Below are 22,350 nucleotides of genomic sequence, written 5' to 3'. Positions count from 1 at the left end.
TGGCTTAAAAAAAATTTTGAATCCTCTTTTTGCCAGGCACCTCCTATATGTACAGCTCCATCTAAGAAGAATTAGTGTTCCCGTTTGACAAATCAGGAATGGAGGAGGGAGGTTCGCAGATGTTGTGTAAATTGCAGGCCCCGTCAGTGAGTAATAGGCATGGCTGAACGTCATATCTAGGCCTTTTGCATCCAAGACTTCTGTGCTTTTTCCTCTGCTGAGTTACCTGTTATCTTTAAATCCTTTCATTTTTTTTTTTTGACTCAAAAGAGCTATAGGCAGTAGCAGAAGAATTTATGACTACTGTAAGAATTATTGTTTAAGCATAATAATGTGAAATTGGTAAATATAGTTTTCTAATATAAATACAGAATAGGAGACTTTAACTCTTTAATATGTGATCCAGGAAGAAGAATTGCAAAAACCTAATAATGAGTATTTTACCTCTGTTCATGGTTACAGGGAAGGTAATGAATCAGTTCTATGAGGTCCTTTTCTTTTCCCCTATGCTTGATCAGTTTATTACTGTTTTTAACTGTGTTGGGTTTTTATTTATTATGGAGTAATTCAGGTATAGAAACATGTAACAACATGAAAACCCATGTAAATAGAAATAGAAAGGTCAAGAAGGAAAACAGTGCACACATGATTATTGTCCTGTGGGTCCCTCTGATCCCCATTCCACCTCCTCCCCTAGGAGGGACCATTCTCCCGACTAAGGCCTCAAGGGTGTTTGTGTATCATGCAGCATCTGCAGACCTCCGTTGTATGCCTGTGGAATGTTGAATGTGGAAAAGCAAATCGTAAAATTGTTTGTCTTTTTCTTACTGGTTTTGTAGATGTTCTTTATATATTCTGGACACTCAGTCTTTGTCAGTTATATAAATTCCAAGTGAAGTGAACTCTGAGCCTTTTCATTTCACTATTATAATATTGTCTTTAAATATTTTAAGTAATTGAATTTATGAAATACTTTTCTTTACAGTTCTGGATTTTGGGGTCTTAGTTAAGAAAATTTTAACTCTGAGGTCATAAAGGTATTTCTCAATATTTTTTAAAATTTGTGAAGTTGGATTTTTTTATATTTAGTTTTTAAATCTGCCTGGAATTTCCTTTTATATATAATATAAATTTCCTTTTATATATAATATAAATTATATATAATATATACTATAACATAATATATAATATAAATATAATATAAATTATATATAATATAATATTTATTTATATATAATATATATGTATTTATAATAGTATAATAATGCACACTTGCATTATTTAAATAAATTTTCTTTGTTCTTTTGATCTAAAATGCCACCTTTGTTGACTTTTCAAATATATGTATATATATGTGTGTGTATATAATATATATGTATACATATATTTTGTTATTGTTTATATGTATTCATAAATAGAGGTCTATTTTTAGGTTTTGAAATTAAGCTCTTTTTTTTTTTTTTGGCGGTACGCCGGCCTCTCACTGCTGTGGCCTCTCCCGTTGCGGAGCACAGCCTCCGGACGTGCAGGCTCAGCGGCCATGGCTCACAGGCCCAGCCGCTCCGCGGCACGTGGGATCCTCCCTGTCTGGGGCACGAACCCGTTTCCTCTGCATTGGCAGGCGGACTCTCAACCACTGTGCCACCAGGGAAGCCTGAAATTAAGCTCTTTTGATCTGTTTATCCTTATAGCAATATCACATTCTCTTAATTACTCTAACTTTATAAGACAATATATGTTAAGTAAATATTATACCTGTTGTTCTTTTATTTTTCAGAATTGTTTTGGCTGTGATCTTCCATATACATTTTAAAATCAGTTTGTAAATTTACATGAGAAATCTTTTGAGATACTGACTGGAATAGCATTGGATTTATAGATTACCTTGGAGAAAAATGGCATCTTTATGAACGTGGTGTATTTCCCCAAAATCTTCCTTCATGACCTTTGATATGTGGTACATTCTCTATAGATGATCTTGGAAGTTTTCCCTTGCTGTTCATTCTGATTAGAATATACTTCTGTCAGATTCTCCATATTGCTTTCTGTATGAAATTCCCAGGGTTGCTATAACAAATGACTGTGAACTGTGAATTAAAACAACAGAAAATGTGGCCGTCTGCAAACCAAGAAGCAGGCCCTCATTGGGGAACTGAATCAACCAACACCTTGATCTTGGATTTCCCAGGCTTCAGAACTCTGAGAAATAAATGTCAGTTGTTTAAGCCACCATATCTGTGATATTTTGTTATGGCAGCCTGGGCTGACTAGGACAGGGAGAATCCATTCTCTGCCTCTTCCAACTTCTGGTGACTATTAGCAGTCCTTGACTTGTGGCTGCATCACTCCAATCTCTGCCTCTGTCTTCACATCGCTTACTCCTCTGTGTCTTTGTCTTCTTTCTGTCTCAAATCTCCATCTGCCTTTCTCTTATAAAGACATGTCATTGGATTTAGTACCCATCTGGATAGTCCAGGATAACCTCCTTATCTCAAGCTGCTCACTTAATCACATCTATAATGCTCCCCTTTCTAAACACAGTCAACATGTACAAGTTCTGGGGATTAGGATATCGACATATTTGGGGGGGCACATTTCAACTTATTACATCTTATTAATTCACATCTCAACTCAAATGTCACCTCCTCAGATGACATTTTATCTTCTTTATACTCTTGTAGTTGAAATTTTCTTAATAATTAGTTTAATGTTTTATCTGTTGTCTCTCTTCCTATTTAAAAAAATGTAACTCTTTGCAGGGAGGGGCTCTGTTGTATTTACTGCTATTTTCAGGTTGGTATTCAGATAATACACACTGGGAAAGCTTTATCAGTTGTTTGTAGCTGGTGTCTGCTGGTTGAGTATCCATTATAATTGGTCTATGTAATGTTATACTAGTTGCTAGATATTTTATTTTATTATTTAATTTAATTTTTTTATATAGCAGGTTCTTATTAGTTATCCATTTTATACACATCAGTGTATACATGTCAGTCCCAATCTCCCAATTCATCATAGCGCCACCACCACCACCCCTGCCACTTTCCGCGCTTGGTGTCCATACTTTTGGTCTCTACATCTGCATCTCTGTTTCTGCCCTGCAAACCGGTTCATCTGTACCATTTTTCTAGATTCCACATATAGGCGTTAATATACGATATTTGTTTTTCTCTTTCTGACTTAATTCACTCTGTATGACAGTCTCTAGGTCCATCCACGTCTCTACAAATGACCCAATTTTGTTCCTTTTTACGGCTAATATTCCATTGTATATATGTACCACAACTTCTTTATCCATTCGTCTGTCGATGGGCATTTAGGTTGCTTCCATGACCTGGCTATTGTAAATAGTGCTGCAGTGAACATTGGGGTACATGTGTCTTTTTGAATTATGGTTTTCTCTGGGTGTATGCCCAGTAGTAGAATTGCTGGGTCTTATGGTAATTCTATTTTTAGTTTTTTAAGGAACCTCCATACTGTTCTCCATAGTGGCTGTATCAATTTACATTCCCACCAGCAGGGCAAGAGGATTCCCTTTTCTCCACACCCTCTCCAGCATTTGTTGTTTGTAGATTTTCTTATGATGCCCATTCTAATTGGTGTAAAGTGATACCTCATTGTAGTTTTGATTTGCATTTCTCTAATAATTAGTGATGTGGAGCAGCTTTTCATGTGCTTCGTGGCCATCTGTATGTCTTCTTTGGAGAAATGTCTATTTAGGTCTTCTGCTGATTTTTTGATTGGTTTGTTTGTTTTTTTAATATTGAGCTGCATGGACTGTTTATATATTTTGGAGATTAATCTGTTGTCCGTTGATTCGTTTGCGAATATTTTCTCCCATTCTGAGGGTTGTTGTTTGGTCTTGTTTGTAGTTTCCCTTGCTTTGCAAAAAGATTTTAAGTTTCATTAGGTCCCATTTGTTTATTTTGTTTTTATTCCCATTACTCTAGGAGGTGGATCAAAAAGATCTTGCTGTGATTTATGTCAAAGAGTGTTCTGCCTATGTTTTCCTCTAAGACTTTTATAGTGTCCAGTCTTACATTTAGGTCTCTAATCCATTTTGAGTTTATTTTTGTGTGTGTTGTTAGGGAGTGTTCTAATTTCATTCTTTTACATGTAGCTGTCCAGTTTTCCCAGCACCACTTATTGAAGAGGCTATCTTTTCTCCACTGTATATCCTTGCCTCCTTTGTCATAGATTAGTTGACCATTGGTGCATGGGTTTATCTCTGGGCTTTCTATCCTGTTCCATTGATCTGTATTTCTGTTTTTGTGCCAGTAACACTGTCTTGATTACTGTACCTTTGTAGTATAGTCTGAAGTCAGGGAGTCTGATTCCTCCAGCTCTGTTTTTTTCCTTCAAGACGGCTTTGGCTATTCGGGGTCTTGTGTGTCTCCATAGAGATTTTAAGATTTTTTTTTTCTAGTTCTGTAAAAAGTGCCATTGGTAATTTGATAGGGATTGCATGGAATCTGTACATTGCTTTGGGTAGTATAGTCATTTTCACAATATTGATTCTTCAATCCAAGAACATGGTATATCTCTCCATCTGTTGGTATCATCTTTAATTTCTTTCATCAGTGTCTTGTAGTTTTCTGCATACAGGTATTTTGTCTCCCTAGGTAGGTTTATTCCTAGGTATTTTATTCATTTTATTGCAATGGTAAATGTTGCAAAAGTGTTTCCTTAATTTCTCTTTCAGATTTTTCATCTTTAGTGTATAGGAATGCAAGAGATTTCTGTGCATTGATTTTGTATCCTGCAACTTTACCAAGTTCATTGATTAACTCTAGTAGTTTTCCGGTGGCATCTTTAGGATTGTCTATGTATAGTGTCATGTCATCTGCAAACAGTGACAGTTTTACTTCTTTTTTTCCAATTTGTATACCTTTTATTTCTTTTTCTTCTCTGATTGCCATGGCTAGGACTTTCAAAACTATGTTGAATAATAGTGGTGAGAGTGGACAACCTTGTCTTGTTCCTGATCTTAGAGGAAATGCTTTCAGTTTTTCACCATTGAGAATGATGTTTGCTGTGGGTTTGTCATATATGGCTTTTATTATGTTGAGGTAGGTTCCCTCTATGCCCACTTTCTGGAGAGTTTTTATCATAAATTGGTGTTGAATTTTGTTGAAAGCTTTTTCTGCATCTACTGAGATGATCATATGGATTTTATTCTTCAGTTTATTAATATGGTATGTCACATTGATTGATTTGTGTATATTGAAGAATCCTTGCATCCTTGGGATAAATCCCACTTGATCATGGTGTATGATCTTTTTAATGTATTGTTGGATTCTGTTTGCTAGTATTTTGTTGAGGATTTTTGCATCTATATTCATCAGTGATATTGGTCTGTAATTTTCTTTTTTTGTAGTATCTTTGTCTGATTTTGGTATCAGAGTGATGGTGGCCTCATAGAATGAGTTTGGGCATGTTCCTTCCTCTGCAATTTTTTGGAAGAGTTTGAGAAGGCTGGGTGTTAGCTCTTCTCTCAATGTTTGATAGAATTCACCTGTGAAGCCATCGGGTCCTGGACTTTTGTTTGTTGGAAGATTTTCAATCACAGTTTCAATTTCAGTGCTTGTGATTGGTCTGTTCATATTTTCTGTTTCTTCCTGGCTCAGTCTTGGAAAGTTATACCTTTCTAAGAATTTGTCCATTTCTTCCAGGTTGTCCATTTTATTGGCATAGAATTGCTTGTAGCAGTCTCTTAGCATGCTTTGTATTTCTGCAGTGTCTGTTGTAACTTCTCTTTTTTCATTTCTAATTTTATTGATTTGAGTCCTCTCCCTCTTTTTCTTGATGAATCTGGCTAATGGTTTATCAATTTTGTTTATCTTCTCAAAGAACCAGCTTTTAGTTTTATTGATCTTTGCCATTGTTTTCTTTGTTTCTATTTCATTTATTTCTGCTCTGATCTTTATGATTTCTTTCCTTCTGCTAACTTTGGGATTTGTTTGTTTTTCTTTCTCTAGTTCCTTTAGGTGTAAGTTTAGATTGTTTATTTGAGATTTTTCTTGTTTCTTGAGGTAGGCTTGTATAGCTATAAACTTCCCTTTTAGAACTGCTTGTGCTGCATCCCATAGGTTTTGGATCATCGTGTTTTCATTGTCATTTGTCTTTAGGTATTTTTTGATTTCCTCTTTGATTTCTTTGATCTCTTGGTTATTTAGTAACATATTGTTTAGCCTCCATGTGTTTGTGTTTTTTACATTTTCTCCCCCTGTATTTTATTTCTAATCTCATAGTGTTGTTGTCGGAAAAGATGCTTGATATGATTTCAATTTTCTTAAATTTACCGAGGCTTGGTTTGTGACCCAAGATGTGATCTATCCCGGAGAATGTTCCGTGCGCACTTGAGAAGAAAGTGTAATCTGCTGTTTTTGGATGGAATGTCCTATAAATATCAATTAAATCCATCTGGTCTGTTGTGTCATTTAACGCTTGTGTTTCCTTATTAATTTTCTGTTTGGTTGATCTGTACACTGGTGTAAGTGAGGTGTTAAAGTCCTCCACTATTATTGTGTTACTGTCGATTTCCTCTTTTATTGCTGTTAGTAGTTGCCCTATGTTTTGAGGTGCTTCTATGTTGGGTGCATATATATTTATAATTGTTATATCCTCTTCTTGGATTGATCCCTTGATCATTATGTAGTGTCCTTCTTTATCTTTTGTAATAGTCTTTATTTTAAAGTCTATTTTGTCTGATATGAGAATTGCTACTCCAGCTTTCTTTTGATTTCCATTTGCATGGAATATCTTTTTCCATCCCCTCACTTTCAGGCTGTATGTGTCCCTAGGTCTGAAGAGGGTCTCTTGTAGATGGCATATACATGGGTCTTGTTTTTGTATCCATTCAGTGAGCCTGCATCTTTTGGTTGGAGCATTTAATCCATTCACGCTTAAGGTAATTATCGATATTTATGTTCCTATTACCATTTTCTTAGTTGTTATGGGTTTGTTTTTGTAGGTCCTTTTCTTTTTTTGTGTTTCCCACTTAGAGAAGTTCCTTTAGCATTTTTTGTGAAGCTGGTTTGGTGGTGGTGAGATCCTTGCCAGGTAGAGTAATCTTGGTTGTAGTTTCTTCCCTTTCATCACTTTCAATATGTCATGCCACTCCCTTCTGGCTTGTAGAGTTTCTGCTGAGAAATCAGCTGTTAACCTTATGGGAGTTTCCTTGTATGTTATTTGTCATTTTTCCCTTGTTGCTTTCAATAATTTTTCTTTGTCTTTAATTTTTGTCAATTTGATTACTATGTGTCTCGACGTGTTTCTCCTTGGGTTTATCCTGTATGGGACTCCCTGTACTTCCTGGACTTGAGTGGCTATTTCCTTTCCCATGTTAGGGAAGTTTTCGACTGATCTCTTCATATATTTTCTTGGGTCCTTTCTGTCTGTCTTGTCCTTCTGGGACCCCTGTAATGCGAATGTTGGTGCATTTACTGTTGTCCTAGAGGTCTCTTAAGCTGTCTTCATTTCTTTTCTTTCTAATCTGTCCCATGGCAGTGAATTTCACCATTCTGTCTTCCAGGTCACTTATCCGTTCTTCTGCCTCAGTTATTCTGTTATTGATTCCTTCTAGTGTATTTTTCATTTCAGTTGTTGTATTGTTCATCTCTGTTTGTTTGTTTTTTAATTCTTCTAGGTGTTTGTTCTTTAATTCTCCTAGATCTTTGTTAAACATTTCTTGCATCTTCTCGATCTTAGCCTCCATTCTTTTTCTGAGGTCCTGGATCATCTTCACTCTCATTATTCTGAATTCTTTTTCTGGAAGGTTGCCTATCTCCACTTCATTTAGTTGTTTTTCTGGGATTTTATCTTGTTCCTTCATCTGGTACATAGCCCTCTGCCTTTTCATCTTGTCTATCTTTCTGTGAATGTGGTTTTTGTTCCACAGGCTGCAGGATTGTAGTTCTTCTTGCTTCTGCTGTCTGCCGTCTGGTGGATGAGTCTATCTAAGAGGCTTATTCAAGCTTCCTGATGGGAGGGACTGGTGGTGGGTAGAGCTGGGTGTTGCTCTGGTGGGCAGAGCTCAGTAAAACTTTAATCCTCTTGTCTGCTGATGGGTGGGGCTGAGTTCCCTCCCTGTTAGTTGTTTGGCCTGAGGCCACCCAACACTGGAGCCTACCCAGCTCTTTTATGGGGCTAATGGCGGACTCTGGGAGGGCTCACGCCAAGGAGTACATCCCAGAACTTCTGCTGCCAGTGTCCTCGTCCCCACAGTGAGCCACAGCCACCCCTTGCCTCTGCAGGAGACCCTCCAACACTAACAGGTAGGTCTGGTTCAGTCTCCTGTGGGGTCACTGCTCCTTCCCCTGGGTCCTGATGCACACAGTACTTTGTGGGTGCCCTCCAAGAGTGGAGTCTCTGTTTCCCTCAGTCCTGTTGAAGTCCTGCAGTCAAATCCCACTAGCCTTCAAAGTCTGATTCTCTAGGAATTCGTCCTCCTATTGCCAGACCCCCAGGTTGGGAAGCCTGACATGGGGCTCAGAACCTTCACTCCAGTGGGTGGACTTCTGTGGTATAAGTGTTCTCCTGTTTGCAAGTCACCCACCCAGAAGTTACGGAATTTGATTTTATTGTGATTGCGCCCCTCCTGCCGTCTCATTGTGGCTTCTCCTTTGTCTTTGGATGTGGGGTATCTTTTTTGGTGAGTTTCAGTGTCTTCCTGTCGATGATTTTTCAGCAGTTAGTTATGATTCCGGTGCTCTTGTGAGAGGGAGTGAGAGCACGTCCTTCTACTCCGCCATCTTGAACCAATCTCCCTAGATATTTTAAATATCATTCCTGACTGTATATCTAGCATCTAGAACAGTGGCCAGCACACAGTAGGTTGTCAATAAATAATTGCGTTAACTAAGAGATTGCACAGAAGAACACAGAAGAGGATGGAGAATAGTGTGTGGCCAGGTTATAGAGAGATTTCTATGTCATCATAAGGAGTTGGGACTTTTTCCTGAAAAATGATAGAGATTAATCCCAGAGTTTTAAGTAGGGAAATAATATAATTGGATCTGCATTTAAAACATGAAATTCAAAATGAATTAGCCTTAAATATTTTGGAATCTCTATTGAACCCCTGAGGTGATATTCAGAAAGATGGAATGAGATGGAGAGAAATCTGCCCTTTATTGTTGAGATAGATAGTTGCTAATAAGCTACACAATCCAGCCTTTATTTCGCAAGAGACACGTCCGTTTTGTGTGTGTGTGTGTGTGTGTGTGTGTGTGTGTGTACATGCACGTGCATTTGACTGAAGATTTTGCAATAAATATCTTGAAATATATTGCTTGAGATTATTTTTGTTGTGAACAGCAGGAACTGATTCTGGCTAATTTAAGGGAGAGAAAAGCATCATCATCCATTGGTTTGATATTGGGGTACATCTTACAATCTAAAGAGTAAGTGATTAAATTGTGGAAAGGTAAAGAACTGGGGCAGCTCCAAGGCTTAGTACCAGGAGCTCGTGGACGTTTTCTTTTTTTTTTTTTTTAACATCTTTATTGGAGTATAATTGCTTTACAATGGTGTGTTAATTTCTGCTTTATAACAAAGTGAATCAGCTATATGCATACGTATATCCCCGTATCCCCTCCCTCTTGCATCTGCCTCCCACCCTCCCTATCCCACCCCTCTAGGTGGTCACAAAGCTCTGAGCTGATCTCCCTGTACTGTGTGGCTGCTTCCCACTAGCTATCTATTTTACATCTGGTAGTATATATAAGTCATGGACATTTTCTATAGAATGGTTCTAATGATCTCAGTCTTCATGTCTTTCAATTCTAACTTTCAGAAATGTTTTATACTGAGGTTTTTCTTAAATCTGTTTCTGTCATATCTTTGACTTTTAGTGAATTCAGAGGCCGCTCATATTTCCAAATATGTATTCTTCCTCTTCTCTTGGAAAGATAGAATCCCTGATTTTTAGCTGGGTATGTGAACATAAACAATGAAGACTATATCCCCAAACCTCTTTGGCTTAGATGTGGTCTTATGACAAAGTTCTAGTCAAAGAGATGTAAGCACAACTGCATATGGTGGTTTTTAGAAACTTTCTTCAGTCAGTGGCTTCTTTTTGGATACTTCCTTGAATGGAGATGTAGAGGCTGGAGATCTGACATCTGAGACACAAGAGTTACAGCCACACAGTGGGAGCTGCAGGGAACCTGATTTAATGAAGACTTTGGTAGAACTGCCCTACTGTCCCTGTACTCTGCCTGTGCGCTTTTATGTGAGAGAGAAATGTGTGTGTGTATCACTTGTATATGTGTGATCTCTGGTATAATTTCACTTAAAAATTATTTTATAAATTTTAGGATTTGTTATAGGATGTGGAGATTGTAGCCTGTGCTCTGCTTTCTTGAAATGGAAGTCCCTTTGCTCATCTGTCCACTTTTCCTTATTATAAGAACTCTGTGTATATTAAGAAAATTCGTTTTTTGTTTATCATATGTATGTTACTAATATTTCCCTGTTTGTCTTTTGCATATTTTCTTTTTGTTTAGATCTTTTGTTCTTCTATACAGCTGTTTTACTATTTAACTAGTCATCTTTATCAGTTTCTTATGAGTTTGGGCTCTTATGTTATTCTCAAGAAGGCCTTTTCTACTCCAAGATGATAAAAATATTTGTTCATATTTTTCCCTGGTACATGTGTAGTTTTATTTAAAAATTGAAATTCTTTAACTCTTTAACTTGGAATTTATTTTTATATAAAGATTAATATAGAGTTACAGCTTTCTCCTCCCAAATGACTAGCCAGTTATCCCTATATTATTTTTTTAGTAATCTAATTTTAGGAGTCTCGGGATTTAAACATATGGAAATATCAAAGTAGAAGTTTACTGTTTATGTATTAAAGCCCCACAATGTCTTTTCAGGTGAATTCCGTATACCATATGGTCAGTTTTGCAGTACAGGTAGAAAAAATACTAGGGGAATACGGAGGAAGGAATAGCTGGCTTTCTGGAGAAATTTTGGAAACCTTTTGTGATTGTTTTAAAGTATGTCAAAATTCTTTGACAATCCTCCCTGCAAAGGTGGAGACATTTCTTGAGCATTATCAGGACTTAGTGATTCACTTCCAATGAATAGAACATGGCCAAATAGATAAAAGACACTAGTTTTCTCCTTGCGTGCACGCTCTCTCCCTGTCCTCGCCCCCCCCCCACCCCCCGCCCCGGCAAGTTTCTCATCTAGGCCAGCTGCCATGTAATCACAACACTGAAGCCGCCCTATAAAGAGGTGCACATTGTGAGGAGCTGAGGCATCCTGCCAGCAGCCAACAAGGGGTTTTGCCAGTAGCCATATGCAGGAGCCATCATGGAAGGGGATCCTCCAGCCCAGTCAGGCTTCAGATCCCTGCAGCCCCAGTCAGTGTCCTGACTGCGTGAGATGCCCTGTGTTGGAACCACCAGCTAAGCTCCGTCCAAATTCCTGACCACAGAAACTATGATATAATAAATGTTTCTTGTTTTGACAGTGGCCCTGTTTTAGAGTAACTTACTACACTCATCTGACAACCAAAACACTTTGAGGAGAGAGTATAATTTGAGTCGGTTCTTGAAGGACCAGTAGGAAAAGTTATTTTTATTTTTTTGGTAAAGAAGTTGGGAGAGGGCATTCTAAGCGTAGTAGATGTCATACGTGAAGTCAAAGAAAAGTTATGATGTATTCAGGAATAATTTAAAATATCTAATGAGTATAATAAGACCCAAAATACTACACAGTGGGGAGCTGCATGAATTGAGTTTAAAGCTTGTGAAAGGTTTTTTGCAAAGTTAAGAAGCTTAGACTTTGTCTTTAAGGTCATGCAGAAGCAACAATAGGTTTTAACCTACCCCAGCACGATGAGATTTGGGTTAGAGGGCAATAAATCTTACGATATAGTCTGATGGGTAAGTAGTCTGAAAATGATGCTCTCCTGAGAGAGCTGATGAGTTGGATTTATTTCTGCAGTAGTAGAGATGGGGAGAAGTATAATTTAAGGTATTTTTGAAGTTGAATCAGTAGGATTTGAAGCCCAAGAGTCAAATTACACAATTCAATCAAATAGAATTAGTTAAATATTTCTGACAAATTTTGATATTACACAGCACACCATAGGTATGTATTAATTTGTTTCAGTGAAAGAATAAAATTTTGTGAAGAAAAGAAATTTTGGGAGGATACAGAGCATTATATTTGGACCATGCTATTAAATTTTACATTTGCATTAAAACTCTATGAAGCCATCATTGAGAGATTTTAGTATAATCCCTCCAGTTCTGTTCAGTATTGTGAGACATTCTGTTTCCTAAAACGTGAGCATAAGTGAGAAAGTTGGAACATGCTGTTTTTCTCCGAGATGACGAAAAGTGTGAAGGAGGTGCTCAGGAAAGATTTGGTTCAGTCTCCACCGGAACATTGAGACTGTTCTGCTGGGTATTTTGTTTGAATTTATTCTCTCAGGAGTCCACCTTTAAAAAATCTTACAGAAAAAGAAACGTATCTGTCTTCATTTCAGGAGTTCCAGATGGGGGAAGGTGTGAGGATAGAGCAGGACCCTTGAGGCCCCTACAGCCTGTACGCCTGTTCCCCAAACCCCACAGGGCCTGAGACTCTAAGGGCTTGTCAGGTGCCCAGGGTGACTGGGGCGGGCATGTGACCTGGTTTGAAAAATCCTCCCTTGGTGATTCTAATACGCCTTCTCTCACCTTCTACTGTCTCACTCCCTGCTCCATCCTGAAAATCACTGTTCTTATTTATTTATTTATTTGGTCGTGTTGGGTCTTTAGTTGTGGCATGCGAACTCTTAGTTGTGGCATGCATGTGGGATCTAGTTCCCTGACTGAGGATCGAACCTGGGTCCCCTACATTGGAAGCATGGAGTCTTAACCACTGCACCGCCCGGGAAGTCCCTGAAAAATCACTGCTCTAATGCACGTAGTTAAGCGCAACCCTTCTGTGTGCTAAAGGAGGCATGTAGTTAGATCTTTAGGAATATATGTTGTGAAAAGGTGCTGACCTGGAAAGTGTAGTCTTATGTACATCTGAATATATGTGTCATAGATTTTTGCTGGGCCCTGATTTTTTTTTTTTTGCGGTATGCGGGCCTCTCACTGCTGTGGCCTCTCCCGTTGCAGAGCACAGGCTCCGGACGCGCAGGCTCAGCGGCCATGGCTCACGGGCCCAGCCGCTCCGCGGCACGTGGGATCCTCCCAGACCGGGGCACAAACCCACGTCCCCTGCATCGGCAGGCGGACTCCCAACCAGTGCGCCACCAGGGAAGCCCTGGACCCTGATTTTAAATCGGGTTTATATTTTGTTAGGAATCCATCAAATGATGGGCAAGCACTGGTTTTGGTTGTCCTGGGAAACCTGAGCGTGCTTCCATTACAGCCACTTCAGCTTCACTGAGGCAGTGCAGAGCTGGGTAACTTAGATTCCGAACATACTGACTTGTTTAGCTAAGTGAGTCATTTAGTAATTAACTTACATGTTTGTATTTATAGACTTACCCCAGTGGATTTAGATGCCGGGTGAAATTACACTAACATCTTCCCCTGTTCTACTGATTATAATTGAGAAGATTCTGCCTTATCCGCAGTCCTTCTTGGCAGTGAGTGCTGTTGTTTTTAATATGTAAATCTAAGATATTTTTATCTTATCACTTTTTTTTTAATGCGAAGAAGCTGATTTCTGGTACTTCTGATATGTATCGCAGTAAATGAGCAAATGACATTTAGGCCTCTTCACTATGGCTGACAGAGAAAAAAAAGATACAATTAGTTAGTTCTCTCATTTCTGTTTTGTTTCCTATAGATGAACATTGTCAGTGTCTCTTTTATGTTCATGAATTTAAATACTAGTCTGTGATGTGCAGTTATTTTTTTAAGATTCATTCTTTTATACCATGCTTTCTGTAAGGCAATGAATGAGAGGTCTCAAGAATATACTTGTCTCACTGAAAGTCTTTGAGTTAGACTAAGCAAAGACTTTGCTTAAATAACAGTGCCCAAAGCTTACTTAGAGGTAAGTACCTTTGTAGTAAATGGATTGAAATGCTATGGAATTCAAAGGAGGGAGAAAGTTGGGAGGTGCTGTGTTAGGCAGGCTGGGCTATGCCTCAGTAACAAACCAACTCAGAAATCTCAGTGTGTTATTATATAAAAGCCTTCAGTGTGCCTGCCAGGTCTCCAAGGCAGCTCACTTTAAGCAGTGATTCGAGGTTCCATCTTGACTCTGTCATCTCAACACTAGTTTTCCATTCACTGAGGCAGGGGATAAAAATCTGTGTAGTATCCCTCTGGGATTTTTCACTGCCTGGGCCTGGCAGTGACACACATTACTTCTCACAATTTTTGGTCAAAGCTAGTAATATAGCATACCTATCTCTAGCAGGACCAGAATTGTGAAGAAGCATGTAGGTAATAGGGGAGAATTGCACGTCTGTGCCACGGCTGTTATGTCGTTATGACTGAGATAAAAGGCATAAAATAATGAAATATTTGTGGGGTCAAAGGCATAGTTTTATTTGTCGGTTTTGCTTTCGTTTTAATATATGATTGTTTTTAGAGTATGCTGTGGACATATAAACAAAATAATGAATATCCCCAGGTTAAAGGTGCTCATTGTTTCTATGACTTTTAATTTTTCTAAGTTCTCACATCTGCTGGAATCTTTACATCCTTTTGACTTTTGGTTGTCATGCATCTAGGTAATATTTTTAAAATGACGTGTACATCTGCCCTGGGATACTGTATTTGTGATACTGGATCTAAAACATAGCAGAATACTTATTAGCGTTTCCAGATAACTTTATCCTAAAGAGGAAAACATTTTTTATCTGGTAGGAAGAGGTAACTTTTTCAAAGTCACAAGACGTAAGAGGAAGATTATTGGGATTGAAAGATTAAGTAATTTGTTCTTTTTTTCTCCATGCAGGACCTACAGTTGTCCCTTGAACAACATGGGTTTGAATTGTGTGGGTCCATTTATACACGGATTGTTTTCAATAAATATACAAAAATATATGTGTAGAACATCGTGTGCAAGACTTATATTGAAGTGGATAGCCTATCCTTACACAGAAATAGGGTGAGTGATATTTAATATAAAATTAATAATGTGTCAGTTTTCTTACTGTTTTGTAACTTTGCTTTCAAATAATTACTTTGCTGTAGAGTATGCCTTCAAGATTATCATGCAAAGCAAAGAGAGCATGGAGGAAGCACATGATTAAACTCTTTGGCCTAGAAATGATACACATTCACATTATATGACCCCAAACTAGTAACATAGCTTCACTTAGAAGAAAGGGGGCTTGGAAATTAGATCATCACTTTCCGGCAGCAACTTAACCCTAGAGAAGGAGAGTGTGGATCTTTGGAGGTCAGCTTGCTGTCTGTCATACCGCTGTTGACGTGTGTCTCTCCAGACTACTATCTCTAGACTCAAACACACACCCTTTTGACAAAAGTGGCGTCATACTGTGAGACAAAACATATTAAACATTCAATTTGTAAGCTAGATAAATAGTTCTTAGAAGTGAAATGTGCCTTGTCAAATTTGATGCTCCATTAAAATTTATATAAGAAAACTAAAAGGAAAAGGAAAGATTGGTTTTATTAGGTGAGCAAAAAGAGAAAATTTAAAGAAAAATTAAAAGTAGCCCTTTCATTTTATAAAATACGTTGAAAGATTAAGAAACCAGGCAGTCAGTTGGGGTTTTAAGAAATTTGGGAATTTTTCATTTTTTATTTTATTCTGTTTGGAATATGCTTAATTTTAGCTAAGTTATTAGAATTTAAAGATAGGTTGCTGGAGTACAGGTGGTTATCGTTAATTACATCCAGCTGTCTATAAGGACGGCGAGAAGAATCTTAAGTCTTAGGTGCCAGATTTGCAACATTTTCTTGTGTGAATTTGAGGAGATTAACATACATATTATTTCTTGGTCTCTGTGGCTGGCATTTAGTAACATTTAGTAATATGTTAATGATATTTTTTTAAGTAACTTTTTTTGGGGGGGGAAATTTTAGATTTTCAGAAAGGTTACAAAGATAGAAGAAAGTTTCAGTGTGTTCCTCATCCAGCATTACTTAGTGTTAACATCTTACCCAATCACAGTGCATTTTGTCAAAACAAAGGAATAATTAACACTAATACAGTGTTATTAACTAAACTACAGACTTCATCTGGATTTTACCAGTTTTCCCACATATGTCCTTTTGCTGTCAGTATCCAACCCAGCCTAACATACTGCATTAACCGTGGTCTCCTAAGCCTTTTCCAGTCTGTGACAGTTACTTAGTCTTTCCTTGCCATTCATGACCTTGAGACAAATTTTAAAGAGTTCTGGTTTGGCATTTTGTAAAGGGTCCCTCATTTTAGGTTTGTCTGATGTTTTCTTATGATTACCCTGGGATTATGGATTTTTGCAAAAAACACCTAAGGTGAGGTGTTCTTCTCGTTGCACTATATCAGGGGCCACATGACATTAGTGTGGCTTAAATCCTGTGATCATAACCTTGATCCTTTGGTTAAGGTTGTGTCCATCAGACTTCATGGGTATTTTTTACCATATTAAATAATATATATAAAATATACAGTATAAATATAAATAATAATCATAATGTATATCTATGCAGGGCTGGAGTCTCTTCAGTATGTTTTGTTGACGATTTACATTCAGCTCTTATGGGCAGCATCTGTGGCCATAAATACTCTTCATGACCTTGAGCATGTATCCACTTCCTCATATATATGTGTTATGATATATATAAGTTGATATATATGTGTCACTTCAACATTCTTTTAAGAGGGAATAAAAAGTAACCATTTTTGCACAGTCTGTGTGAATTGATGTCAATATCAGGGACCTCAAGCTAGAAAGTGGGTGTGGAGGAGGGAGCATGTGACAGTTGGAAGTACTTTGTATTTGCAAGTTACATTGATGGTACTGAATCTAAACACTGAGACCTGGGGCAACAGGCCAAGTACTGTCCCATGTAGCAAACAGCTACTGCATATTAATAATTGAGCATTTAGGTCACCCCAAATTAGAAAATTCTGTGACATTTCCTATAGCTACTACTGAACCTAGTAGTGATGCATGGTGTTTCAAGGGATCCTGTAACCAATGGGCAAAGTAGGAAATGCTTCTGTCTCAAAGTAGGAAATGCTTCTGTCTCAAAGTTAAGGGAAGGCCTTCGGTTGGGGAAAGACTTCTAAGAAACGAATGCATGGCATACATAAATTAATAAGTTTGTGCCTAATGCATAGATTTAAAAATTAGCAATGCCTTAGAATTTGTCCTGTCCTTCTACCTAGTTAGAAAATCCTGGAAAAATCACTACTCTTAGTATAGTTTCTCTTAGTATTTTTTTTTCCACATAAGGAAGTTGATTTATGATTTGATATTTATACATTGTCTACAGATTAACATATGATCATGGCAACAGGTACAAGAAAGTATTATTTGTAGATAAGATGACAATTATCCTTCCATTTGACTTTTTTTTATATTGCTGGGTTCCTCAGCTTTTTATGATTTGGGCCCTTTGGTGTGAGGTCATCCTGCTGGGTTCCTCACCTTTTTTTTTTTTTTTTACATCTTTATTAGAGCATAATTGCTTTACAATGGTGTGTTAGTTTCTGCTTTATAACAAAGTGAATCAGTTATACATATACATATGTTCCCATATCTCTTCCCTCTTGCGTCTCCCTCCCTCCCACCCTCCCTATCCCACCCCTCCAGGCGGTCACAAAGCACTGAGCTGATCTCCCTGTGCTATGCGGCTGCTTCCCACTAGCTATATACCTTACGTTTGGTAGTGTATATATGTCCATGCCACTCTCTCGCTTTGTCACAGCTTACCCTTCCCCCTTCCCATATCCTCAAGTCCATTCTCTAGTAGGTTTGTGCCTTTATTCCTGTCTTACCCCTAGGTTCTTCATGACATTTTTTTTCTTCTTAGATTTCATATATATGTGTTAGCATATGGTGTTTGTTTTTCTCTTTCTGACTTACTTCACTCTGTATGACAGACTCTAGGTCTATCCACCTCATTACAAATAGCTCAATTTCGTTTCTTTTTATGGCTGGGTATATTCCATTGTATATATGTGCCACATCTTCTTTATCCATTCATCCGATGATGGACACTTAGGTTGTTTCCATCTCCGGGCTATTGTAAATAGAGCTGCAATGAACATTGTGGTACATGACTCTTTTTGAATTATGGTTTTCTCAGGGTATATGCCCAGTAGTGGGATTGCTGGGTCATATGGTAGTTCTATTTGTAGTTTTTTAAGGAACCTCCATACTGTTCTACACAGTGGCTGTATCAATATACATTCCCACCAGCAGTGCAAGAGGGTTCCCTTTTCTCCACACCCTCTCCAGCATTTACTGTTTCTAGATTTTTTGATGATGGCCATTCTGACTGGTGTGAGATGATATCTCATTGTAGTTTTGATTTGCATTTCTCTAATGATTAATGATGTTGAGCATTCTTTCATGTGTTTGTTGGCAGTCTGTATATCTTCTTTGAGGAAATATCTATTTAGGTCTTCTGCCCATTTTTGGATTGGGTTGTTTGTTTTTTTGTTATTGAGCTGCATGAGCTGCTTATAAATTTTGGAGATTAATCCTTTGTCAGTTGCTTCATCTGCAAACATTTCCTCCCATTCTGAGGGTTGTCTTTTGGTCTTGTTTATGGTTTCCTTTGTTGTGCAAAAGCTTTGAAATTTCATTAGGTCCCATTTGTTTATTTTTGTTTTTATTTCTATTTCTCTAGGAGGTGGGTCAGAAAGGATCTTGCTGTGATTTATGTCATAGAGTGTTCTGCCTATGTTTTCCTCTAAGAGTTTGATAGTTTCTGGCCTTACATTTAGGTCTTTAATCCATTTTGAGTTTATTTTTGTGTATGGTGTTAGGGAGTGATCTAATCTCAAACTTTTACATGTACCTGTCCAGTTTTCCCAGCACCACTTATTGAAGAGGCTGTCCTTTCTCCACTGTACATTCCTGCCTCCTTTATCAAAGATAAGGTGACCATATGTGCGTGAGTTTATCTCTGGGCTTTCTATCCTGTTCCATTGATCTATCTTTCTGTTTTTGTGCCAGTACCATACTGTCTTGATTACTGTAGCTTTGTAGTATAGTCTGAAGTCAGGGAGCCTGATTCCTTCAGCTTCATTTTTCGTTCTCAAGATTGCTTTGGCTATTCGGGGTCTTTTATGTTTCCATACAGATTGCAAAATTTTTTGTTCTAGTTCTGTGAAAAATGCCAGTGGTAGTTTGATAGGGATTGCATTGAGTCTGTAGATTGCTTTGGGTAGTAGAGTCATTTTCACAATGTTGATTCTTGCAATCCAAGAACATGGTATATCTCTCCATCTATTTGTATCATCTTTAATTTCTTTCATCAGTGTCTTATACTTTTCTGCATACAGGTCTTTTGTCTCCTTAGGTAGGTTTATTCCTAGATATTTTATTCTTTTTGTTGCAGTGGTAAATGGGAGTGTTTTCTTGATTTCACTTTCAGATTTTTCATCATTAGTGTATAGGAATGCCAGAGATTTCTGTGCGTTAATTTTGTATCCTGCTACTTTACCAGATTCATTGATTAGCTCTAGTAGTTTTCTGGTAGCATCTTTAGGATTCTCTATGTATAGGATCATGTCATCTGCAAACAGTGACAGCTTTACTTCTTCTTTTCTGATTTGGATTCCTTTTATTTCCTCTTTTTCTCTGATTGCTGTGGCTAAAACTTCCCAAGCTATGTTGAATAAGAGTGGTGAGAGTGGGCAACCTTGTCTTGTTCCTGATCTTAGTGGAAATGCTTTCCGTTTTTCACCATTGAGAATGATGTTGGCTGTGGGTTTGTCATATATGGCCTTTATTATTTGAGGAAAGTTCCCTCTGTGCCTACTTTCTGCAGGGTTTTTATCATAAATGGGTGTTGAATTTTGTTGAAAGCTTTCTCTGTATCTATTGAGATGATCATATGGTTTTTCTCCTTCAATTTGTTAATATGGTGTATCACGTTGATTGATATGTGTATATTGAAGAATCCTTGCATTCCTGGAATAAACCCCACTTGATCGTGGTGTATGATCCTTTTAATGTGCTGTTGGATTCTGTTTGCTAGTATTTTGTTGAGGATTTTTGCATCTATGTTCATCAGTGATATTGGTCTGTAGTTTTCTTTCTTTGTGACATCCTTGTCTGGTTTTGGTAGCAAGGTGATGGTGGCCTCGTAGAATGAGTTTGGGAGTATTCCTCCCTCTACTATATTTTGGAAGTGTTTGAGAAGGATGGGTGTTATTAGCTCTTCTCTAAATGTTTGATAGAATTCGCCTGTGAAGCCATCTGGTCCTGGGCTTTTGTTTGTTGGAAGATTTTCAATCACAGTTTCAATTTCAGTGCTTGTGATTGGTCTGTTCATATTTTCTATTTCTTCCCAGTTCAGGCTTGGAAGGTTGTGCATTTCTAAGAATTTGTCCATTTCTTCCAGGTTGTCCATTTTATTGGCATAGAGTTGCTTGTAGTAATCTCTCATGATCTTTTGTATTTCTGCAGTGTCAGTTGTTACTTCTCCTTTTTCATTTCTAATTCTATTGATTGAAGTCTTCTCCCTTTTTTCTTGATGAGTATGGCTAATGGTTTATCAATTTTGTTTATCTTCTCAAAGAACCAGCTTTTAGTTTTATTGATCTTTGCTTTTGTTTCTGTCATTTCTTTTTCATTTATTTCTGATCTGATTTTTATGATTTCTTTCCTTCTGCTAACTTTGGGGTTTTTTTGTTCTTCTTTCTCTAATTGCTTGAGGTGCAAGGTTAGGTTGTTTATTCGAGATATGTCCTGTTTCTTAAGGTAGGATTTTATTGCTCTAAACTTCCCTCTTAGAACTGCTTTTGCTGCATCCCATAGGTTTTGGGTCATCGTGTCTCCATTGTCATTTGTTTCTAGGTATTTTTTTATTTCCTCTTTGATTTTTCAGTGATCACTTCGTTATTAAGTAGTGTATTGTTTAGCCTCCATGTGTTTGTATTTTTTACAGATCTTTTCCTGTAAGTGATATCTAGTCTCATAGTGTTGTGGTCGGAAAAGATACTTGATACAATTTCAATTTTCTTAAATTTACCAAGGCTTGATTTGTGACCCAAGATATGATCTATCCTGGAGAATGTTCCATGAGCACTTGAGAAAAATGTGTATTCTGTTGTTTTTGGTTGAATGTCCTATAAATATCAATTAAGTCCATCTTCTTTAATGTATCATTTAAAGCTTGTATTTCCTTATTTATTTTCATTTTGGATGATCTGTCCATTTTTGAAAGTGGGGTGTTAAAGTCCCCTAGTATGAATGTGTTACTGTCGATTTCCCCTTTTATGGCTGTTAGTATTTGCCTTATGTATTGAGGTGCTCCTATGTTGTGTGCATAAATATTTACAGTTGTTATATCTTCTTCTTGGATCGATCCCTTGATCATTATGTAGTGTCCTTCTTTGTCTCCTCTAATAGTCTTTATTTTAAAGTCTATTTTGTCTGATATGAGAATTGCTACTCCAGCTTTCTTTTGATTTCCATTTGCATGGAATATCTTTTTCCATCCCCTCACTTTCAGGCTGTATGTGTCCCTAGGTCTGAAGTGGGTCTCTTGTAGACAGCATATATATGTGTCTTGTTTTTGTATCCATTCAGCCAATCTGTGTCTTTTGGTGGGAGCATTTAGTCCATTTACTTTTAAGGTAATTATCGATATGTATGTTCCTATTACCATTTTCTTAATTGTTTTGAGTTCGTTATTGTAGGTCTTTTCCTTCTCTTGTGTTTCTTGCGTAGAGAAGTTCCTTTAGCATTTGTTTTAAAGCTGGTTTGGTGGTGCTGAACTCTCTCAGCTTTTGCTTGTCTGTAAAGGTTTTAATTTCTCCATTAAATCTGAATGAGATCCTTGCTGGGTAGAGTAATCTTGGTTGCAGGTTTTTCTCCTTCATCACTTTATATATGTCCTGCCAGTCCCTTTTGGCTTGCAGAGTTTCTGCTGAAAGATCAGCTGTTAACCTTATGTGCATTCCCTTGTGTGTTATTTGTTGTTTTTCCCTTGCTGCTTTTAATATGTTTTCTTTGTATTTAAGTTTTGACAGTTTGATTAATATGTGTCTTGGCGTATTTCTTCTTGGTATTATCCTGTATGGGACTCTCTGTGCTTCCTGGACTTGATTAACTATTTCCTTTCCCATATTTGGGAAGTTTTCCACTATAATCCCTTCATATATTTTCTCAGTCCCTTTCTTTTTCTCTTCTTCGTCTGGAACCCCTATAATTTGGATGTTGGTACGTTTAATGTTGTCCCA

The 22,350-nt window shown here is 37.5% G+C and overlaps 1 long non-coding RNA gene across 1 annotated transcript in view; it reads left to right on the top strand.

Annotated features, from left to right (window-relative positions):
- The window catches only part of LOC137220133 (uncharacterized), a 200,052-nt gene that overhangs the window by 27,968 nt on the left and 149,734 nt on the right, over positions 1–22,350 (top strand). The window contains exons 7-8 of the long non-coding RNA XR_010941490.1: positions 13,497–13,603; positions 14,929–15,081. This is a non-coding gene — a long non-coding RNA (uncharacterized lncRNA). The remainder of the gene's footprint in view (positions 1–13,496; positions 13,604–14,928; positions 15,082–22,350) is intronic.

The sequence above is a fragment of the Pseudorca crassidens genome, chromosome 2 (genome assembly GCF_039906515.1).
Source record: "Pseudorca crassidens isolate mPseCra1 chromosome 2, mPseCra1.hap1, whole genome shotgun sequence".
NCBI classification, from domain to species: Eukaryota; Metazoa; Chordata; class Mammalia; order Artiodactyla; family Delphinidae; genus Pseudorca; species Pseudorca crassidens.
This window is presented reverse-complemented; position numbering and strand designations above follow the sequence as displayed.